Here is a 23,475-nt window from a genome sequence, read left to right as displayed (position 1 = left end):
GAGCAGGGTTAACTAACATGCACTGGAAGTATCATTACTCACAAAACTCAGATAATTATGTATTATTTAAAGGGAATGTAGACGATTCTGAAGAACTGCTTTGTGCATGGTATGAAGTAGAGCTGGGCGATATAGCCAAAAATATTTTCACGATAAGTTTCATGTTTTCTATATTGATCAATCTCGATATTTATCAAAATATTAACACATACATACATATAGTATGCACATTACTCAAATTCACAAGGAAGAATTTCACTGGAACAATAACATTTCCTTACCACATAAAAGTAATGATATCTTTGTCTTCTGTTATGAAAACATTCTTAGGGCATTACCACCTCAAGCATTTAAAGAAGCAGAACGAGTAAAAATATACATTAAGAAGAGTTTAATAAATGAACACTCCCAAGTGCTGAACTATAATATTGCACGTAACCCATTAGAAGGATTAGAACAGTGCTTGTAACAGTGGGAAAACTAGAACATTTTCAATTTCGCATGTTCATTCCATCACTGCCTTTAACTGCTTATCCAGTTCAGGGACGCGGTGGGTCCGGAGCCTACCCAGGCGGGAAAATTCCACCCTTGGGATTTTTTTGTTCAAGAGAAGCAGCCTGATCTATGGCATCGGAGCCAATTAAAAATTTGCGAGCAGAGAGAATAATTTCTTGTGAGGAGATCCACATCAGGCAACGAACAGTGCTCTCGCAGACCGGAAAACATTTCCCGGGAGGAAAATACACTTTGAGTGAAGAAAAACCAACCGGATTTTCCCTGCGTGCGAGGGAAGGTTTCTGTGCTTGTGTTCTGACAGGGGGTCGCCAAACCAAACAAAATACACCCCAAAACACACAGCGAACAGGAGACTATAACATATTTAATATAAATGAAGGTTTTTCGAGCTCTACAGCCTAAAGCTTATCATCGTTATCGAGCGAAAATTAATCACGAAACATATCGATATCTTTTTATCGCCCAGCACTAGTTTGAAGTTTAACATATCTGTAGGTTTTTATTCACTGTTTGATTTCCACAGAACTCATTTGTAACTCAAGCTGTTTAGGTTTGTAGCACTTTCAGTATGCGTTCACTGTCATGGACCGTTAGCAGTCAGAGTCAGTTCCACTTTTAGTAATACATCTGAAACAACAAAAATAAGTCAATATTACCTACCTAGAAGGTTAAGAATAAAACAACATCCCCTTTTTATGCTTTTCAATGTTTAGAGGTTCAGATGCAGTTTCAGCTGTGGCTCAGATGCTCAGAGAGAAGTCCTCAGCCATTTTAAAGTGAGCCAATTAGTTTCTTTCCCATTTACCAAACCACTGCTGCATACAACTCCAGGGTGCAAACAAACCAGATAGCTAGAGAATGGTGAGGAAACACTCTCTGAATTGTATAAGAAGTGTATTTGATTAAAATCTTGAAAATCTTTAAACCATTTTTCCCTAAATATTAACCTAATTACATTCAACAAAACACTCTTTTTACAGCCCTTTTTGAACATTTCCTCAGCGTATCTATACTGGTAACTTTACCAAGTTGTACAGTTGTAATGTACACAACAGACAAAATGGATAAAATTAGTTAATCAAGAACACTTTTCCCTGGACTCATGTGTTTAAATTTATTTAAAGTTACTCCCTCCTGTAGAGAGCTGTGTCTCTTCTGCTCCAGTGGAATCTGTCTGTGAAAAGGCTTTGCCCATCCAGGGGCCTGTCTAAGGGGCTGAATTTGAGCGCAACAGTCTCCATCTACAACTCCAGCACACTGCAGTTACTCATTTATATGTGTAGCGTTACACTGTATATAAAATATGGGCTGCCATTTCAAGTTCCTAAATCATCCTTTACTTATTTCAGAGAAGGAAGTTGGGAGTAGATGTTGTTTCTTGCATGGAGACTGAAATTGGCTGTGATCACTTTAATCTGTGCCTCCAGCGAGGCATGCATTTCTTGACTGCTGATTGGCTGGAACCGTAATGACAGAGAATGTGCTCATTTATTTTTCCAAAGTACCAAATATGGTGTTCACAAAGTCTGAATCTGATGAACTGCATTAGAATTCTTTTGCATTTGAATTTTCCAGACTATATTAATTTCAAACTGAATTAAAACTAACCAGATTCTTTTTACAAACTGTTATTCAGCTTATGGGGGAAATAAATCAGTTCAAAAATTCTCATCAAGACAAGTATGTTCCAGTTTGTAAAATTCAAATTCAGCTTCTAGAACAGAAAGATGTGTCTCTACTGTGGTATTCATGGACTGAGTCTGAATGACTGCATAAGAGAGTCATAAATTTGATAGAGAAAGTACTAATGTGTTTTCCAATATTTTATTTTTGCCTTGTTTGCTTTTGTCAGTTAGGTTAAAGGGAAAGTCTATGATTGTGGGGAACTGCAGTTTACTCTGGGTTGTTTGTGTTTAGAAGCTTTGCGTCTTTTAAGGTGGAACGTTATGTTTGAGGAGGAAAAGGACTGTTGTCCTGAAAGTTGACATTTTCTGTAAGATTTTATTCATGGTTTGATTTACCATAGAATCTCAATTGTAACTCGAGTTTTTTAGCACTTTCGCTCTGTTTACTTTTATGCAGTTAGCAATCTCCAAGTTGACGTTTCTGTGCTGTGAGCAGAGAGAGACGAAGCTTAGCCTCTCTGACGGAGCCATTTTGCTCCATTCAGAAAGTTAACTTTGCTGGCATATTAAATTAGCAAATTAGCATTAGGAAACCTTGCTTTACTAACATGTGGTCAATTTTATACAGTGTGGTAACATATACTGTTTGTTGACTGCTTAAACCCTGAACGGGAATGGCACAGTGTCAGAGTCCCTTATGTATTAAAGCCAGCTGTTTTGCATTAGCTCTGTGTTGCAGATGTGGTATCTCTACGTGCTCAAGTGGGCATCATTAAGTGGATCTAATGCAGACAAATGTCTTGTCCATATGTCCTCTATATGACTAGACTTGAGCTTTGTGAAATCAGACATGCTCTTAAGGACAAAGACAGAAATCCTGGTGCTAATTTATAAAGCTAACATATGGAGACGCTAGTGAGATGCTTAACATGACTCATGCAGCCCAGGTGCCAGCAGAGCTGTTATGAGTTTCGATGTGTGGAACAATCTCTTCAGTGATAATCACATAAAGGTCCTCACCCAAAGGAGAAAGTTTGGCATGTGGTATAGCTGCTTAAATTTCCCTTGTGCAGGGAATAACAAAATCTGAAAGTTAGCCTCATGTTTCTCAGTCTTTGGCCTGTTCTTTCTGTTGTTTAGCCATCCGGTATATTCTCTTTACCCCCAACTTATACACAAACACATACATACACACACACACACACAACACACCCTCCCGCCCCCTGTGTCTGAAAGCCGATGCTGGATCTGACAAGACTGGACCTGACTGAGGCCTGAAGAGTGTGTCATTGTCAGAAAGTGGAGAATAAAGGAAGAGTGTGAAGTCAAGTCCAGAACTGTTTTAATAGTTGTATATTATTAATATTTTTTAGAATGCAAATGATGTTCTAAAAGGCATGTTAAGACACACGTCATGAGTTCCCCTACTCCCCCTTAGTGTGTGGGTGTAGGTCTATATGTGCGTTAATGCATGTTGTTTATTTGTGTATGGATACATTGCTCCTTGTTACTGAATCCGGTAAAGGAATTGTCTTTGGGGTGGATGATTATCATAATAATAACCTGATCACACAAAATACGTATTAATAAGTATTCTGAAAGTTTTATTGAGTGTTATGTTATTTAGCAACTACTATGAATTGTGTTGAAAAACTATGAAAAATTTGGTAACTATTCCCAGTCAAGTGGAACTGGTCAAGGGGTGTTATTGTGAGTCTGACTCATCATACATACACACACACACACACACACACACACCCCAACACACTGACAGGGTAATGCCTGAACTGCAGTGTCAAAAGGTTACACTAAAAAATCTGACCTTTATTCTAAATTGGAAATAACTCTGTTCGGTGATGACTTGTCAGTTCTTGTCATGTCTGAGGTGAGAGAGAGGGCACTTACACTTTCCTGTCCATTTACTTTAGCTTTTATTCATATAAAACAATACATTATCACAGTAACATCAACAACATTTATACCTCTATACATTTGTCTAACTAAAATGCTATGAGTGCCATATTAAAAAGTATAATGGTAAAATTACATTTTGTAATTGTAAATATTTGACAGAGTTGTAAATTATACTCTTTATTAATTGTAATATACTGTTTGTCTGTGATACTGTCATTAGTGCTGTTCAGTGTAAGGCCATAATGAAAACAAGCAAAGACGATGAAGGATTTCAGTTGGTAGTTTGTCTATCTGTGCTACATTTGCTGTGAGGACTTGACGCTATTCAGAGCATTAGAGACCTCAAGACACTGAATTTGGATCATAAGTTCTACACCACAACTAGGGTTGCAAAATTCAGGGAATTTTCAAAGTTGAGAAATTTACCATGGGAATTAATGAGTAATTATGCAATTAATGGGATTAAAATGGGAATATTCTAAGCTAAATGTGAGAAACTCACATATACTTGGTAAAAAATATACTGAAGCATATTCTTAACTAAAATAATTAGATATGATACCAAAATAGATGAATACCAAAGTTGCTCCTCAATCCCAGGCACATGGCACATTACACACTGAAGGGCTATTGGGACCACACCCCCTGTACTGTTCATTTTTCCATCACATGTACAGCATATGTCCAGATCATTTCTAGAAACCTGACACTCACCACCTGAAAGTAAACATTTGGATCAAAGCACTACCTAAAGTCAGGTAAGTTCTGATGAGGTTCATATATTTATTGACAGTAATAGCACTGAAACATTTAAGCAACTGTTATCTCAAGGTGGAATCTCACAGTTGTTTGCTATCTAGTAAATCAGAAAAGCATAATGAGCAATTTCATTTAAGGGACTAGTTTACCAAGGCTAGCAAAAGGTTAGCTTACCAAGGCTAGCATAGTCTAGCTAAATATTCTGTAACCAAGAATTAATAATTTTTAATTATTTATTTAACATTTTGAAGACCATTCGCTTCAGTGTTTTTACACTTTGTCATTTTATTTAACAGAAGAATGCCATGTGCATCAACTATGATATCAAATGTGTCATAGTTATTATTTGTATTGTTATGCCTTCATGCTGTTGACAAAAAAAACAACAAGAGTGCATTGATGATAGTGTATGATATAGTTCCAATAAATTATCCAATATTTCCTGTTAATTCCAATAAATTCCCAAAGTTCCCAAAATTTCCATGGAAAGTTTACATTTTGGAATATTTCCCAAGTTCCCATGGAAAGTTACCGGTAATTTACTGGAAATTTTCCACCCCTTTGCAACCCTAATCACAACGCTAGATAAATGGCATGGAGCTCCATCACTCCTGAGAACGCAGTTCCATTGCTCCACAGCCCAATGCAGGATATTTTATACCCCTCAAACTGATGCTTTGTATTGAACATGGAGAACATAGTAACATGTAATTTTCATACACAGAATGATACTCCGCCCCAAATACATCAACTTACTGATACAAATGTGTAAATAATGCAGCAGTGTTTTCAATAAATCACAAGATGATATACTATACATATTTTATCCATGTTTTTCAGTCTTAAATAGTGTTGAAAAACAGTGGTTTACCTCTAAGACTTAGCTGAGGTTGACCGTAGATGTCACCCTGAAAAAGTGAGAGAGAGAGAGAGGATGAGAAAGAGAAAGGCACAGACTTGCAGTGTCTGCTGTGATGGTCACCATGTTACCTGATGTGTGATAGAATGTCGTTTCTTTCTTGACAGGACCCCTCTGGTGTCTGGTAATGAGCTGATGTGCAGTCAGGACGTTGTTCTGACCTTTGCGCCACATTCTCTGTCACAGGGCAGAGTGCTAAAGACCAGACACTAGCAAGGCACCACAGGAAGCTAAATCCCACAACAAAAACAAAGACACGGACACACTGACACTTGTCTCACTGACAGACAGGCAAACAGGCAGACACACAGCTTTTACTCTGTGGCTTTTTAACACTTAATGGAACTGGCTTGCTACTTACTCACATAGTTACGCATGTTTAGGAACTGACCCCAGTGCTTTACATCAATGACACTATGTGTCATTGTTCAATCTGTGGATTATGGTTCTTGTGTTCCCATAGCATTTGATTTATTATCCTCATACATTGCTGCTAATGTTTGTGTCATCATGCTATTATAATTCACTTGCCACTTTATTAGATACACCTGCCTTGTGCTTCCACTTAGCGGCTACTTCAATTGAAACACCTGCTTTATATTTCTACTTTTTATTTATTTATTCAGAAAAGCCTAAGTAATTCCACTCACTGGCCAATTTATTAGAAATGTCTCTCTTATGGGTTCTTATGGGTTTACAACATTTTTGTGCAATGTAATACGAAAGAAAATTATTTAATGGACAAATGTAGAAAGAAAATATTTCTCATTTTCATTTCCCAACTTTGTTGGGCTTGTAAATATAAGCATTTGGAATTTGACGCCTTCAACATACTCCAAACTGTTTAATAATTTGGGAATGGATGATACTTCAGCTGCTCAAAAACCTGTATTTGCCATTGTCTGATTCCTCTCTTCATACTTTGCTATAGGAGACCAGTTAAACAAGCCACTCAGCCACTCACTTTTGATGGCACAATATCAGAAAAACTCATTGCGGTGGTACCTTCAAGGGTACATATTCAGTGTCTTTAGTTAGGGAACATAATTTTACTTTATTCTATTATAATTGTAGATTTTTAAATTGTGTTGATTTCGTACACTCAATTTCATCTCCAGGGCGTATATTATTCATTCATTCATACATTATCTGTAACCGCTTTATCCAGTTCAGGGTTGCGGTGGGTCCAGAGCCTACCTGGAATCATTGGGCGCAAGGCGGGAATACACCCTGGAGGGGGCGCCAGTCCTTCACAGGGCAACACAGACACACACATTCACTCACACACACACACTTTTGAATCGCCAATCCACCTACCAACGTGTGTTTTTTGGACTTATGGAGGAAACCGGAGCACCCGGAGGAAACCCACGCGGACACCCGGAGCGGGAATCGAACCCACAACCTCCAGGTCCCTGGAGCTGTGTGACTCAGATACTACCTGCTGCGCCACCGCGCCACCAACTTATATTATGTTTTTTTTTTGTTTTTTTTTTTTTTACATATTTCTATAATGAAATATGATTACAAATATTCATCTCTCCTTCTGGAGAAGAGAATGTAATGTACCTTTAGGGAAAACAACTACTTTTACCTCTCCAATAAAATGCTTTCTGTGAGTGCAGTTAATTACATTTTTCTTGGGAAGTCTGTGTGCTTCAGTCAGTATTTTCAAAATTAGATTCTGAGATGTTTGTTTTAGACCTCTAAATCTGTTAATTGTAATTACTAAATATGGCTTGCTTGGACTCCCACACAGTGCCACCAAACCCGGAAAGGTGAAGCAACCACATGGTCCAGCCCCTCTTTTCAAACTGCTACTAACACACCGTCAGTGGACAGTTCAACGTGCCAGAGGATAACACCAGGTGCCTAATCAGCAGAGAGAAAAAAAGCCCCCAGTGAGTAACACTGCGCTTGTTTGATGTGATGAGAAAGGGGGCCATCCTTCCTACTTAGTGAGAGTAAAGCTAATTGGGCTCTCTTGGAGACCTGACCTCAGATAGATGAAAGCCTACAGAAAGTGATTTTTTTAAACATAATTATCACACCTAATTAATATAATATAATATAATATAAATATATGGAATTCAGATTCAAATACTTGTCAGATTTTGTGAAAAACAACTATTCTTTTTATATATATATATATATATATATTTCACATTCCTGCTGTCTGAAAGCCCTCTGCCTCCATGATAATCTGTGTTTGACTTTCTGCTCTGTCTCTCTCTGTAAACACCTGCGTAAAAGTCCTTTCTCCCCATTTTTCTTTTTTCCTCTTCTCCCCCCAAGTTTGCCTTTAATGACGTTTGCAGATGTGCTTAGACCCCCATCAGTGCTTTTTTCCCAAGATCATTTTGCTCTCAGCTTTATAAGTGACCCTGCTAGCGGCTTTGCTAGCTGGAAGGGTGTGCTAGCGTGGTTTGTTATTGGGGATTTAGGATCAAAGCTGAGCACTAATGTGCTAGCATGGCTCTGGGTAAACACCCATGTGTTTTCTTTCTTAACATTTTTCACATTTTTTCCATGTTCTGATGTCTCTGTCCCACAGTAGCACCATTAGCGATCTACAAGGAAGGGAGTGATAAACTAACTGGACTGACATGGCGAAAACATTTACTTTTTGGAGATATTGGAAGTTTTTTGCTCTAACAGCAGGAAATCAATTCACTGTTCTTTTTCTTTGCCACATTCTCCTGAACTATGCCCGAACATTCCGGCCAACCCAGATATTTAATGATTTCAACCATTGTAAGTTACACCCACATGTAATTGTGTAGAAATAGCTTTTATAATCTTCACAGTAAAAATGAACACAAACAGGAGGCTGTAGAGCAGGTGCACATGAACCTGGTCACTATGTCTAATGCTAACCATTAGTTAGACCCCACCTACACCCCTCCCCAATAAAGACCCCAGCACTGGGTTTGTGGAGCTGTGATAATGTAAGTGCCTCCTTACGTATCACCAAGACCATAGTCATGTACACTTAAGTGTGTATGTCCTGCAGATAAATGTATTCCTGTTAATGTTGTATATGATTATAAATTATTGTTTACTTACCTGATGGAGACACAGACCCAGATGGCAGCTGAGCATGTCTGTATGAATGTTAATGTTGTTTTATGGTACTTATGGAAAGAGAAATAATATTAGTAAGCTAGCTGAATTTTAATGAATCATAAGAGAGTGTATTGTGTTTATATGCCCATAAATTGCTTGTGTAGTGCATGCAGTTGTAACGAGGGATGCACGATATATCAGCGGCCAATATTATTTTCCAATATATATTTTTTTAGTTATTGTTATCTGTCCAATACTGGAATTTTATTACAACCGATAACTTGGCACCGTTTATGTGCTTGCGGATATGTACTGACGCCCCTAAATACACAACACTCTCTGCCGTGTGGACGTTTTTCACTGTTTCTGCATAAAACTGGTATGAAATTTCTCCATGGTGAAAAGTAATTTAAAATATCAGTGACACTCAGTACACGCGCACACACATAGAGGTGTAAATCACACACATACACAGTAGGATAAATGACAGAAACTACAGTGCAGGAGCCCCTCTTATATAAAACACATGAAAATAGATATAGAGTCATTCAGCGTCTGAATTTATTGATGGTAAACGATTACAAACACTCGCTCAAACATGCTCTTTCTATCCCTCTCTCAGAACTGCTTTATGCCACTTTCTCCCTCTCTTTCCAAAAAAACCCATGTGGAACTAGCAGTAAATCTTTAATAAAAATATAAATAAACTACAACTAATATACTTAAAAGATCAAATTAAAAAGTACAGAAATATACAAATACTGAAGAAAAGGCTTTTCCTGTGACAACCTATAATAAAAATTATTTTGTTTTAATCCAATGTCTCCCTGTGTCCGTGTAGGTTTCCTCCAGGTGCTCCGGTTTCCTCCCATGCTCCAAAAACATATGTTGGTAGGTGGATTGGTGACTCAAAAGGTGTCCATAGGTGTGAGTGTTTGTGAGTGAGTGTCGCACTCCGAAGGACCGGCAGACCCTCCATGGTGTGTTCCCACCTTGCGCCCAGTAATTCCGGGTAGGCTTGGGACCTACCGCAACCCTGAACTGCATACGCAGTTACAGACTATGAATAAATGAATTTAATTCAATATGAATTGGCTTTCATTTCAAAAAGATGAAATTATTGGTTATTAACATTGGTATTGTCTACTCCAAGGTGCTAATTATCAGTTCTTGTATCGGCCCAGAAAATTCTAAATCAGTGCATCCCTAGTTATAACTATTTATTTATTTATTTCTGATTCTCCCTGGCCTAGACAAGTTTGAGTTTTTACTCCAGCAAAAAAGGGAGCTGACTTCTAATTAAAATTAAAAGGATTAAAAAATGAAAGGATTTTGTATTATTATTATTTTACTGTTTAAATATTATATACACAGCAATCTGGTTAGAGGAAACACTGCTTTTAACTTTATAACTTCTCAGAGTAGTTTTTATGATTTTTGAATTAGAATCTCATAAGTTGCTGAATAAAATTTCCAGGAAGAGTGTTAACTTTGAGCACAAGGAAACCCGGAACAAGCTTTAATTAAGAAAATTGTATCACGCAAGTCACTGCTCTGACAATAAAACACCTCCATATTCCAGAATGAGGGGAAAAAGGTCTCACGGCTGGGGTGTGTATGTGTGAAAGAGCGAGTGTGAGAGCGCCAGAGAGAGACATTGAGTCAGAGTTAGTTATGGGATTTGATCCATATTTCAGCCTAAAAATAATGTAATCTATCTTCTGACTTCAACAATATAAACACAACGTATATTCGTTAAATAATGATATATTGGTCAGACTGTGTATCAGGCTGTGAATTAGGCAGAATTGGATGCTATGATTGGACAAGCTTCTGGCTGCAGGCCAGCATTCAAGGGCAAATGTAGCTGTTGTGCTGAGGCAAGCAGGGCATCGAGGGGCACTGAAGAAGGGGGCAAAGGGAAGAGGAACACAGTAAGGAGAGATAGAATGATAGATTGCTGGATGGAAAGGGAGAGATTAAAAAAAAGAGGAGAGGGAGAAGAAAGCAGAGGGAGGAGGGATGGCCACGCGGCAGAGAGTAGATAAGATGTCTGCTGGTGATGTTTTGTGTTTGTGTGTGTGTGTTTGTGTGTTTGTGTGTTTGTGTGTTTGTGTGTGTGTGTGTGTGTGTGTGTGCAGTTAGGGAGAAGCGGCACAGAGTCAGAGACTTTGCTTGCCACCATGTAATATCACATAGCCTGAAGAAAAAGAATGGTGGACTATTTCTGTTTTCTTCCACATGTCTTGTGGAATTAAGGCTGTTAAAACATAGTTTGCAGAATAAGTTCTAAATTCATAAATGATGAATTTAGAACGGTGGGAGATCCACAAGGCAGTGACCCGGTCTCGAACCCACAACCCCTGTGTGACAGGGGTGCTACCTGCCCCTCCCACTGAAATGAACACATGAACCTGTCCATATGAAATTCACTGTAAGTAGTGAACCTCAGACCATCCACCATCTTGGCTGAAAATTGCTGCACACTGGGTCAATTTCTATGACCTCGGACGTCATGCCGCAAAAACAAAAAATTCCAATTAGTTCAATCTTTCATATACAGCTATTTTTACCTATCGTTACATAATTAATGTAGAGTGTCATACATTTATATCAAGTTACAAGCTTTTTTGCATTTTTCACAATGCATAACGGGACCATATTTAAAAAAAATGTATAATAAAAAAGTCAATTTTCAGTGGCTGCCAAATATATGAAACATAGGATAAGATGGTAAAATTAACATTTAAGATGTAATTCAGAATCCAGAAGTGTGTTAAGTTCTGGAAAAAAGGTACAATAAAGTCCCTTTGCTGAATTCAATAATTATAATTATGTGGGTCTAGTAATTTTTAAACATGTGCTTGGATAAAAATGGTTATCTTGCTCATGCTTAAGTTGAATTCAGCTGTGGTAAGCTTTGACTTGCTTTAACTTTTCTGGTTTCTATCTGTCCATCTTTCCTTCCTTTTTTTTTTTAAACCACTCCCCGCCTGAACTTTTAAACTTTTAAACTCTCCGTGGCCCCTTTAACTCTTGTTCTGCGACAACAATTGAGAGGTAGAATCTTCCTTTTTCAGGCTTTTCTAAACTTCTCTTTTCTTACCCTCTTCCCTCTGTACTCATCCTTTCATCCTCCTCTCCTGCTGTTTGACAGCTAGACCTGCCCTGTGGTCACATCACTCACAGCACAACGGCTAAGTTCACTTTTGGCCCTGATTGACATCTCGTACCTACACACATACACACACACACACACACACATACACACACACACACATCGTAGCTTGTAGCAGTTTCCCCACTTGAATAGTATTACCTTTAGCTCATTTTCTTCGTCATGTCTATCACAACCCATTCTCCGCATGCTGACCCTGAATGGAGAGCCTTTCACACAGGTTTTGTGTGTGTAGGTGTGTGTGTGTGTGTAGGTATGTGTGTGTGTGTGTGTGTGTGTGTGTGTGTGTGTAGGTATGTGTGTGTGGGGGGGGGGGGGTTGACTGGCGCCTCTCTGTCCTTTAGTTTTTTTCTAAAGCTCTGTCATGTCACCATCATGCTCTTCCTGGTATTGTATGTAACACTTGACTCCATTTTTACCTGTCTCTCTTTGCTCATCAGGTGATCACTTCAGGCCTCTGTTGTGTATAGTACTGTCAGAGAGATGGGCTGTTAGATGTGCAACTAAGTTTTAAAGATTTTCTTTTTTTTGTTTAATATGTAATTGTAATTAAAAATTCAAACTTTCTCCTGCTCTTTTGTTCTTTAGTGGGAACTGTTGTGTAGTATTTAAAAATGACAGTTGCCATTTTATTAAACAAAAATAACTTAAAAATTCATAATTTGAAAAAAAGAAAAATTTATTTGATATATTTAGTGCAAAATACCATTTAAAATGTATCCTGCATCCTACATTTCTTACATACCATAATACACAACAAAGTGTGCGACACAAAATCACAGAACGAAACTTAGCGCTGCGTAATTTTTACTTAGCATTCCTGCTGCTAGTGACTGGAGGCTTGCACACGTACACTACTTTTATAAAAACCACTGGTCAGTTGTCATATCCTGACCAGAGGCTCTGAGACAGTAAATGAACTGTGTTCCTCTCTCTCTCTCTCTTACACATTCTCTTTCTCTCTCTTTCTGTGAATATATATTAAATATAAATATTTAAAGTTCTCTATAAAGTATAATCGCTGGGTAAACAAACACTACAGTGCCCAAAGCTTTCATCTGATAAATCAAATGTCTTTATATTCTATGTACTCATGACATGAGAATAAGTGCCAAACCTGTATAATATCCCAGTCATGCCAAAAAATCTAAATAAATAAGTAAACAATAAAACGGTGATATACCATGTAACGACCAGAATAACATTTTTTTGCCATACAGCCTAAGCCTGTATAATAGGTATATTGCTGTGAGAGCAAGGATCTTGAAATGTAATTGTTTACCAGCCAAAGTGCCATAAACCAGTAAAGCTCTGCCTGGACCCATGTGTTTGTCTACTCTGATGGCCAGAAATGTCTCCAGAAGAAATAAGTGTGCAATATGTTTCTTAGGCTTAGTTCTGTTTCATTATTTGTTGGAATAGTTGCAAAAACCTCAGTATATTGTTTTACTTGAATGGAAGATAATGTCACTCGCCGCCTCAGAGGAAGCTGTGGAATGTTTTCTGAAGTAGTACTTTATTATGATCACTGACTCTGAAGAAGCTACTGAATGACATACAAAAACATCCATAATATAACATTCTGTAGCTTCCTCAGAGGCAGTTACATTATCCTCCTTTCAAACCAAACAAAATGCTGACATGCAACACTTCTAATCAATTATGAAACGCAGTAAAAAAAGTCAATTATATTGCACAGTTATTTATTCCAAAGAACGAAAATAAAGCAGCGCTGCCTCCAGAACCATTTTGAGTAGTGATTCTGCACACAAGCTAACAATGATAATTATTTGTTTTTCTAATATCTTCAACTTCAGAAGGGAATGATAATTGGCTCATTTGTTACATCAGGTTTTTTGGGAGAAGTGCATTCTCTAAAATGTGAAGGGCAGTGGGCCTCTGGGACCAGGATTGAGGACCACTGCATCACAATTTTAGTGGTCTTGCAAAAACAAAATAAAATAATCATTATTTGTAGATAATCGGGCTGGAAGATTTTGGATGGTTATTGATATAAATTATCACAGTCACAGTAGGCTTTAATCAAAACCTCTTAATCCTTAAGGAGAATGTTATATTAGCGAGTTTGTTTTGCTGAATTATGCTGTTTGTACATGCATCTAAATCTACACTTATAAGTGCACTCTATTCTAAAATCGGAAGCACATGTCTCTCGTATGTGACTGTTTGTTGTAACATTATCATAATTTGTTTTCCATATATGAAAGGTTTGCAGTCGAGTTGACACTGTTTTATGCACCTGTTAGTATCAACTCCTAAATTCCGCTCGCTGAATTCCTTTGACCCCTGTACGTTCCGTTGCTACAAAATCTGATAGTGCTCCTCCTGAGGCTTCACCCTGCTGACAAAAGCCTTTGCAAGGTTACACATGCAGGGGATGTGTAACCTTGCACATGGCCAAAGGGGAGATGAGCATGTTGCTAATTGGGGTCAGAAAAGGTAGTTTGGACTATTTCATTTTCAGGCAATAATTCTTGAACATTTATATTCCTAACCATTATAATTTTAGCCATTTAGAATATCAACCACTCAAAACCTTGTCCTAACCGGAATAGCTTTAGCAATTCCTAAAGAGGGCATTTCTTACCCTTGTTTTTCCACAAGTTCACACTGTTCTCTGGGGTCTTAATGAATTTACTGATAGATGCTTTGGACAAAATACTACAAGGATCAAACAACATAACAACATTCTCCCTCTGTCTATGAAACCTATTCAGAACGACCGGTTTTAATGCTTCTTTGATTTTTAAATGAGAATGAGGCAAAGATTAGAGCTCAGGTGTGAAAAGAGAGGAGCAGAAGCTCAGATACCCACAAATATATGATGGTAGTAAAACCTGTTGTTTCATAACAGGTGTTTTTTAAGTATTCAGTGCCTTTACCATCCACAAATTTAACCATTCATAAACAGCAGCATCAGTAATGTTAACTATACATAACCTTATTCATTCATTACCTTAACCGTTCGTAATTTTAAACATTTAGAATAATTTATAAATGATGCTAACCATTCTTAACTTTAACAATTTATTACTTTTACCATTACCTAACATTAAACTTAAGCTTAAAGGAACTCTAGATTACGTACGATTTTGTGTTTTGCTCTTGGGCTCCCCCTACAGTTGCATAGTGTAATTCTCTTTTATAGCACTGTCCAGAAATCACGGTGGATGGGGGATGGGAGCGGGAGGGAGGGGTGTGTTTCTGCAGTGCTGAGCCCAGACTAGCCACCACAATGACTCTATTCTCATTATTACAGCTCAGTGAATGATCACAATTAAAAAAAAAATTCATTTAAAACTTAAATTAAAATTAATTAAATTTTAAACTAAATTTAAAATTGTAAAATAATTATTTTGTCCAGAGGAGGATGGGTCCTCTATGTGAGTCTTGGTTCCTACTAAGGTTTCTTTCTCCAGGTTTGAGGGTTTTATTTTTATCCTTGTCATTGTTGCCTTTGGCTGGCTCACATGTGGTTATTAATTTAAATTTTAGTTTTAATTTGCGATGTCGGTAAACTGCTTTGTGACATCATCTCCATGTGACATTAATCCTCTGTAACTGTCAAGGACAGTTGATAACAAGTTAGTTCTTTTGTGACGTCACCTCTTGTGTTTTCCTCTGCCATCAAGTCTGTACTGTCCCCTCCTCCCTTTCTCTTTCTCTCATTCTCTTTCCCTGAACAGCTCATCCCTTCTTTCTAGGTGTTTTTCTCTTCACTCTGTGACTGTCTTCTTTCTATCTTTCTCTCCATTGTGCTATCTTCCTCCTCGGTCTTGCCGCCCTTTGGGCAATGTGTTTTACTCCGGTGTCCCATAATGCCCTTCTCATTCCTATCTGTGACAGTATTTTTGGAGATCTTTCTGGATGTGTCTGTGTGTATGTCTCTGTGTGTGTCTGTGTTTGTATGTATGTGTGTTTGACTTTTCTCTCGCTCCCCCTCTCGTCCTTCTCCCAAAGTGTCCTCCATTGTTTAGTGTTTCTTTTGATAGTTAATCCCACCAGCCGCAGTCTTGAAGGACAGAGATAAGAGAGACAGCGATTTTCTGAAAGCGTTTTTTTTTCTTTCTTCCCTCCCTCCCTCCTCCTACTTCTTTTCGTCTGCCGTGTGTGTTTTCTTCTTTTTTGTTTTTTTCACTTCACTAGGTTCAGGTTGAGATAGAGAGGAAAGGTGTGTGTGATATCCACCAGAACTGGGAAAGGAACAGGAGCCAGGGGCTGTAATGGAATCTGGTCCATACACGAAAAAACTCTGAGATACACACACACACACACACACACACACACACACACACACACACACACACACACTTAGGAAATTGCAAACATAAAGATAAAGTGAAACCGCGATATACTTTGTGTCCCTATCCAGACTGATATGGCATTCCCATAATACCCTGTTATACATAACTTTACTGAATGAATTTCGCAAAGGCAATTATGAAAAATGGAAACATCACAATCAGACAATCTGATTGGCTGAGGTTGGTCTAAGGAACCCCCCCCCCCACACACACAGGCACAGTAACTGTATCACTCCACTACGCAATGGATGCTTAGTGACAATTTTAAGATCATTTAAAGGAACACTAAATAATATTTTTTACCTTAAAATTATAGGTTCACAATCTTTGTGGTCTTGTGTTCACTGACCTGTAACAGGGAAATTAGAGGTTCTGTCATTACTACTCTGGGCTCAGCACTACAGAAACTGCACTATGTACCTTTTGTAGGACGTTAGGAATACATCCATCCACTCATTCATCCATTTGTCATTAAATTCATGCCTTCATTTTTCCACTTCTCCATCTCCTCCAGGGTCCTACTACTGATATAATAAGTCATGGTTGAAACAGTGTTCATTTTGTCAACGAAAAAACATGGCAAAAAAAAAAAACTAAATGAGAACTAAATAAAAATAATAAATTGAAGATGATAACTATGACAAAATGTTCTTTCACTTTTCTTTATCAAATAAAAACTAAAGAATCTGATAAATTACCCATTATTTCTGAAAACAGAATATCTCCAGGAAATAAAAATGCTCCATTTTGCTGTTGTCAGAGCAACGAGGCATGTGATCACCTTTCCCTTTTCCGGTCTCTCTTTTGCTCTATTCAGTTCAGCTGCTCAAGCTTCTCTGAAACACACTTTGAAATAATTTGACACACAGGACACTGCAGTATCTGCCAATATGTCGCATGATTATGGGGAAGAAAGGGTGTTATACTTTATAAGCATGAGGAGATTTCTTCCTCTGTGTCCTGCAACATGGAGCAGATATTACTCTGAAATGTCCAATGTTATTTTGAATGTCATGCTGAGTAGTATAAATAGACAGCTGCAGAATAAAGTCAAATGTTTTTAGTGAAGAGGAGTTGACTCCAAAATAATTGGTTGTTTCCACATCTAGGTGTTGCTCATATCAACTTTTGGCCAGTGATTCAAAGAATTGAAGGTGGAATCGACTCAATGCAAGCACCTAGAACTTAAAATGTTAATATTAAATAAAAGCAAAGTGTCATTAAAGAAGTGGCTATGTTCCTGCCATAATTTTGGATGTTAACATGCTTTTAAAGGTTTAAGTTGTTGTTTATGATAGTTAGTAATAAATGATACCTCTGAAATACTAAAACCTTTAAAAATACTAGGCTTGTCCTGAATACAATTTTTAGACCACATGGAAAAATAAGATATTTGAAATATATTTTTGAAATATTTGACATTGGCCCAAAAATATGTCACACAAATATATGTACGTATATTTCAGAAAAATATATATCAGACAAATATATGTATAAATGCATGTCACTCAAATATATTTACAGATATTTGCTATAGAACATGCAAATCTATTCAGAAAATGCAAAAAGTTTATTTTAAGAGAAATTACACTAAAAAATGTATTAAAATAATTTTTGTAAACTTTTGTTGATTTAACTTACCTGGTTAAACCTGGTTACCTTACAATTTTAAGTTAATTAAAACTCAAATAATATGTTGAGATATCACAGCAGTTATCTTAAGTCAAAGAAATTATGTTGATTTGATTCATATTTTGAATCTGACATTGTAATACAAACTGAAAAACCGTTCTCAGCCCAATAAGATTTTGAGTATATGTGAAGTTTACAAGTCATATAATATATGTAGGAATGAATTGAGACAACTCAGAGGTTTATGGGAACTGAACAATTAAAATGTATTACTGTTGTATTAACTGCTGGTTTTAATTTGTGTTGAGGAAGTGTTCAGTCAGGTCTACTAAGAACAGTTTGGTGTGTTAACATGTCAAGATAGTGACCTGATTGCCTTAAAATCATTAGTTGCATTAACTCAAAGATTTTAGTTAACATCAAATAGAGTCAAATTATTTTAAATAGAATTTTGTAACGTACATAAGTGTCAAGAAAAAAAAACCTTTGCATTTACATTTATTTAGCAGTCTGGATCATTTAAACATAAATGTGCTCATGCAAGAAACACTGAATTATTAACATCATGTCCTCAGGTATATCCAAATGGTGTTAAAATTCAGATGATCTCTTAAAATACAGTAAATGAGACAAGAGGGATTACATTTTAGCTGCACAATATGAAATTAAAATAACAGGTGCACACATGCAAATTTAAATGCCATTTGTAAACCCATCTAATTCGTGTTAAGTTAGAGTCTATTCATGTCAGAACTGTCAAGCTCTGAATTTGGACTGGAACTACACAATTTGGTGCTTAGCCATGTTCAAACAGTTTTCCGTAGCAGTATGTTACAAGTTCCATGCATGATACACATCCAGAGCATGTGTCCCCACCAGCAGTCATTATCACTGTTTGGATGACCTCAAATGTGTATCTTAACTCCTTGAGAAAACTGATGATCAAGGCTGGGACACAAGCAGAGAAAATTTAAGGGGGATATCTCTCAGGTCCTGAACAACAATGTGCTCTTCCAAAATCAGTGCTACATCAGTCTTCTCGCCTCTTTTCTGTTCCACCAGTAGACCAACAGATTTTTTTGATAATCTTGTCCCTGTCATCATTTGGCTAGGCAAAGAAGAAAGACAAATATAATTATCAGATTGAGTAGTACTACTCATACCCATATTGATACCAAACCAGTTTTAAGAAAACTTAGATGTTTCAAGAAGCCTATTTTTGTTAAATAGCATTTTGGGATGTCCTTTCAGTTATTAATAATTAAAAAAAATCAATGAATATCTGACATTCCAATTGTGCAAAAGAGTAAAAAGCAAAACTGTATTATATCAAATCAGTCAATTTGTGAAAGGCCTTCGGAAAGGAATTAATCAACAAGTCAGGTAAACAGACATACCTCACAGATCTTGAATAATGAAGACTTTGGTAAGAGAATGTAAGGAAGGCCTAATTGTGTTCTGCTTTGGCTTGAGTTCAATAAACAAACAAACAAACATAAATAAAAAACTTTGATAACTGACATCAAGAGACAGCAGGAGTGTGTTGACTGCCATGGTCTCTTGCATGATATAACCACAAGCATCTGGGGACCAATAAAAGCACCCTCTTCAAGTTTCTGAATATTACCTAAACCTAGCTAAACTGCTCCACTGCAATCTAATCAAATACCAAAAACACAATAAGATCATTTTGCAAAAAGAACACAAGGGTCAGTTTTTCTTTTTATGCTATGATCTTAGTCTACAACAAGGTTGCATACTGAACTGTCTCTCTGGAAATAAAGCAGGCCATCTCCTCTTCATATTTTCAATTAATGGCTCCTTAACCTTTTGACTCAGCTATCAAAATTAGCTATCAATAAGTCCATCAATGTTCTTCAAGCCTCTCAGAAATATTTCCTTGAGGATATGTTGGCGAATTTTTAAAGTTCATTTTGAAAAGCAGGGTCTTCAAACTGAAACACCAAATTGCCTTCCAAGTTCAGTTATTTGCATATGTTTACCAGTTCGTCAACTGTGTTGAGTAGATTTTCAAGAGAAATCCTTCTGATACCATCAGGGCTAAAGATGACTTGAAATAGCTTGGCTTCCTCATATACTGAAAAGGAAGGCAAAACCAATAGCAAGAAAAGTCAGTATTGTTTGATTGACAACCCCCAAAAATAGTGGTCAGCAGGTTAAAAGTACAGTATTTATTATACAAATAAACATAAACACAAAATCTACAACAGTAAAAACAATATTTTACAAAGTTACATTTACCATTTAAGTTAGAGTGGAAAGTGAGAATATGCCAACTATGTCTCCTTCTCAGCACCACTGCAGCATTTAAGATGAAATGAAAACTTCAAATAAGATGTCAAAGCTGGATTTGGACTCTCCAGATTAGTAGGGAAGCTTGTTGTTTCATTTTAAATGTATCATTTATTTAATCTGAAGGCCCAGTGACACGAGTAACTTAGACTGGAATATAATTTGAGTCTCCACCTTTAGCACGTTTTTGCTATTTGTACACCACTTCATGCCTCATATGGGTGACTGAATGTAAAAGCTGCAGCACTTAAGGTGGAACAGAAAATCCAATATATAATTAGTAATTAATAATTACATATATTTATCCAGTGGAAGGTGGAAATTTGTTTCATGTTAAACATTTACATTGCACCCTAAATTAATTTAAATTAAATTACAAGATTAAGCTGATTTTTCTCACATTTGAATTTTAAGTTAAATAGTGCAACAGAAACACACAAGCAAACTTTAGCTTAATTTGTGTTCTAAGTGGAGGAATGTTCACATTCGGGGAATTGTACTGCCTCATTTAAGGTGGAGAGGACAGTCCAATAAAAAACAAATTCAAGTAACACAAAGTTAAAAAGTGGCATTTTTATAGCACTTTTGTTCTACCTTATATTTCCATTATATTTCTGCTTTATATTAATATTTTATGTTCTACTGTAAAAAGAGCACCAGTTATATCCAGAATAAGAATAAGAATAATCCAGAAACAGAATAAGTTGCTTTTGAATTTGATTTATATTGTTTATGTTAATTATATTAAACTTATAATGTAAGGGACTGAATGGAACTTGAATTAAACACCAGTGAATCCAGGCGCTGTTTGTACAGTATTAAATACTGAAAAAGTTGTTTTATTGAATGTTCACTGCTTAAATGAAGTTAAATTAGGTAGCAGCTAGTGTGCTAAATTAGTATTAGCTACAACTAGCGCTGACAAAAAGAGTTAATTATTATTATATTTTACAGTACAGCAGATTGTACTGTAAATAGTAAAACAATTGGTTTATTTGTAAGATTTCAGGAAAGAAACTGCACTGGTCATTTATGGTAGGTCCTGTATTAATGAAAGTAATCTGGAGTTTTTTAAACTTGTATTTTTAAAAACATCTGAATATTTTGAATGGCTGAATATTTTTGTCATATTTTTTTGAATTACACATATGTGAATGAAACAAATAAAATCCTGTGAATTTCAGCCTATGTGCCATCAAGTATACAGACTAATGAACTCTGGCTGAATCTTTAAATCTACTCTTTCATACATGTCAAAATACTTTTTGAAAACATGTATTTCCACATACATTTAAGAATGTATTGCAATATAAATATATTACCATATATTTTACATATATGTTCTGTACTGTCGATATATGGTTGTTTCTTTTTCATATGGGAGGGCTTCAGAGCTTCCGCAGTAATATTCAGCCAATATTGAAATATTTGAGGTTGGGGTGCTGCTACTCAGAGCTAGCAACTGAAGCCGCATTTCTCTCAGGGCTCACTAAGGACACAGTATATGCCTGGGTTAATCAGAGCTTCGTGGAGGGGTCAAATTCAAACTACGAAGCTCTGAACTTGTGTTGTCACTGTTCATTGTTCATTCATTTTTAGAGTGTTAGGCTGTTTTAGGTTTATACCTACAAGTGCTTTCATAATGACGAGTCTAAATACAGGTGGACTGGGGGGTTTCCGGGAGCAGAGCTGAGGCCTGTTTTAGCACTGCAGAGTTTGAATACTGGTGGAGTGGAGTATTGCCTTTATTGATAGTATTTCAAGTATTTAAACTTAGTGAAAAAAATCTTTTGACTAAAACTAACAAAACGAGACAAATATACACATTATAATCAAAAGACTAAGACTAAAACTAAATAAAAATCAGCTGCCAAAATTAACACTTGGAAGAGGAAAAGTTAAGCCTCAAACACAGTTTCCTGGATTCATTCATTCATTCATTTGTCTGTCCATGTGCTCATTTATCCACCTATTCATCCTGTCATCCACACATTCATTCATTTATCCCTCTCCATCCCTCCATCCCTCTTGTGTTGATGTTGGCCTGGAGGTAAATGCAGTGTGCAGTGTTTATATTGCGTGTGACAGCAGTGTGGTATCTCTCTCTTTTCTCAGAGCGTGACCGGGCGGTTAGCCCCCGCAGTGGATGCTAACGCGCTAGCGTGCTGAGCATGCTAACTCTTATCTTCCGGCCCGGCTGAGGAACGGAGACAAATTTCTGCCTCTTTTCCTCCACTCACCCCACCACCCCACCTCTACCTCCCCCCCACTCCACCCAGAGAAAAAAAACCTCCCTCTACGGCCAAATGAAAACAGGGGAGAAAAACGCTAGCAGCAGCACACACTCTTAACAAGTTTACTGACATAAGAGGATTCTTTCATTGGTTTTTCTCTTCCTTCAGCTTTAAGGATGAGTCAGCATCACCCCCCACCCTGAACACACACACACACACACACACACACACAGGGAAAGCTTGCTTTTAAGGGGAAACCATACTTAAAGGGGAAATAATCCCGTTTTTAAGCCTTTTTTTTTTTGGTGACCTCATTTTTGATATTGCTACATCTACTTGACCTCCTTGACCTTAAATGGACATACTATGGTTAAAATATAATTTCAAAATGCATTCAAATGAATGAAAAGTGAATTAATATATATCAAGTCAATGTGCCTTAGGCAGATTTCCCATTTTTTTAAAACTAAATTTAACAATAAATGTTACTTTTTATCTTTGGGAAATCTGCCTATGGCCATTGATTTTAAGCATGAAACACAGCATATACTCTCAGTAAAAATATACATATTTTAATAATGGTTCCAGATTATTTGTGATATGTGTGGGGTGGGGCTGCATCTGTTTCTGGCAGAGCTGTTCTGTACAGATGAGGGTTGGGCAAGTGGGGGGGGGGGGGGGTAAGAGAAAAAGTGCTAGATTGGGGGATGGGGTAGAAAAAGAGAGGAGGGTGAAATTTATAAAGAATATTTTGTTTTTATTTTGTTTTACATTCCCCAGTTGTTATTATATGACTCTCTCTCTCCCTCTCTCACTGTCTCTGTCTCTGTCACTCACTTTCTCACATTATTGTCACTCACCCACACAAACACTCAATTACTGTCACATTCTCTCTCTCTCTCTCTCTCTCTCTCTCTCTCTCTCTCTCTCTCACACACACACTCACACACACACACACACACACACACACACACACCCCTCTCTATCTCAAACA

At 37.0% G+C, this 23,475-nt stretch overlaps 1 protein-coding gene across 3 annotated transcripts in view; it reads left to right on the top strand.

Moving 5' to 3' along the window:
• wdpcp (WD repeat containing planar cell polarity effector) overlaps positions 1 to 23,475 on the top strand; it is a 96,364-nt gene that overhangs the window by 15,053 nt on the left and 57,836 nt on the right. Inside the window, exon 2 of one of the 3 annotated variants that reach the window (XM_066672527.1) lies at positions 7,493 to 7,634. The exons of the other annotated variants lie outside the window; for them this stretch is intronic. The gene's annotated coding sequence lies outside the window, so the exon portion shown is untranslated. The remainder of the gene's footprint in view (positions 1 to 7,492; positions 7,635 to 23,475) is intronic. 3 annotated transcript variants of the gene reach the window in all.

Source organism: Hoplias malabaricus, chromosome 1, assembly GCF_029633855.1.
Source record: "Hoplias malabaricus isolate fHopMal1 chromosome 1, fHopMal1.hap1, whole genome shotgun sequence".
NCBI classification, from domain to species: domain Eukaryota; kingdom Metazoa; phylum Chordata; class Actinopteri; order Characiformes; family Erythrinidae; genus Hoplias; species Hoplias malabaricus.
This window is presented reverse-complemented; position numbering and strand designations above follow the sequence as displayed.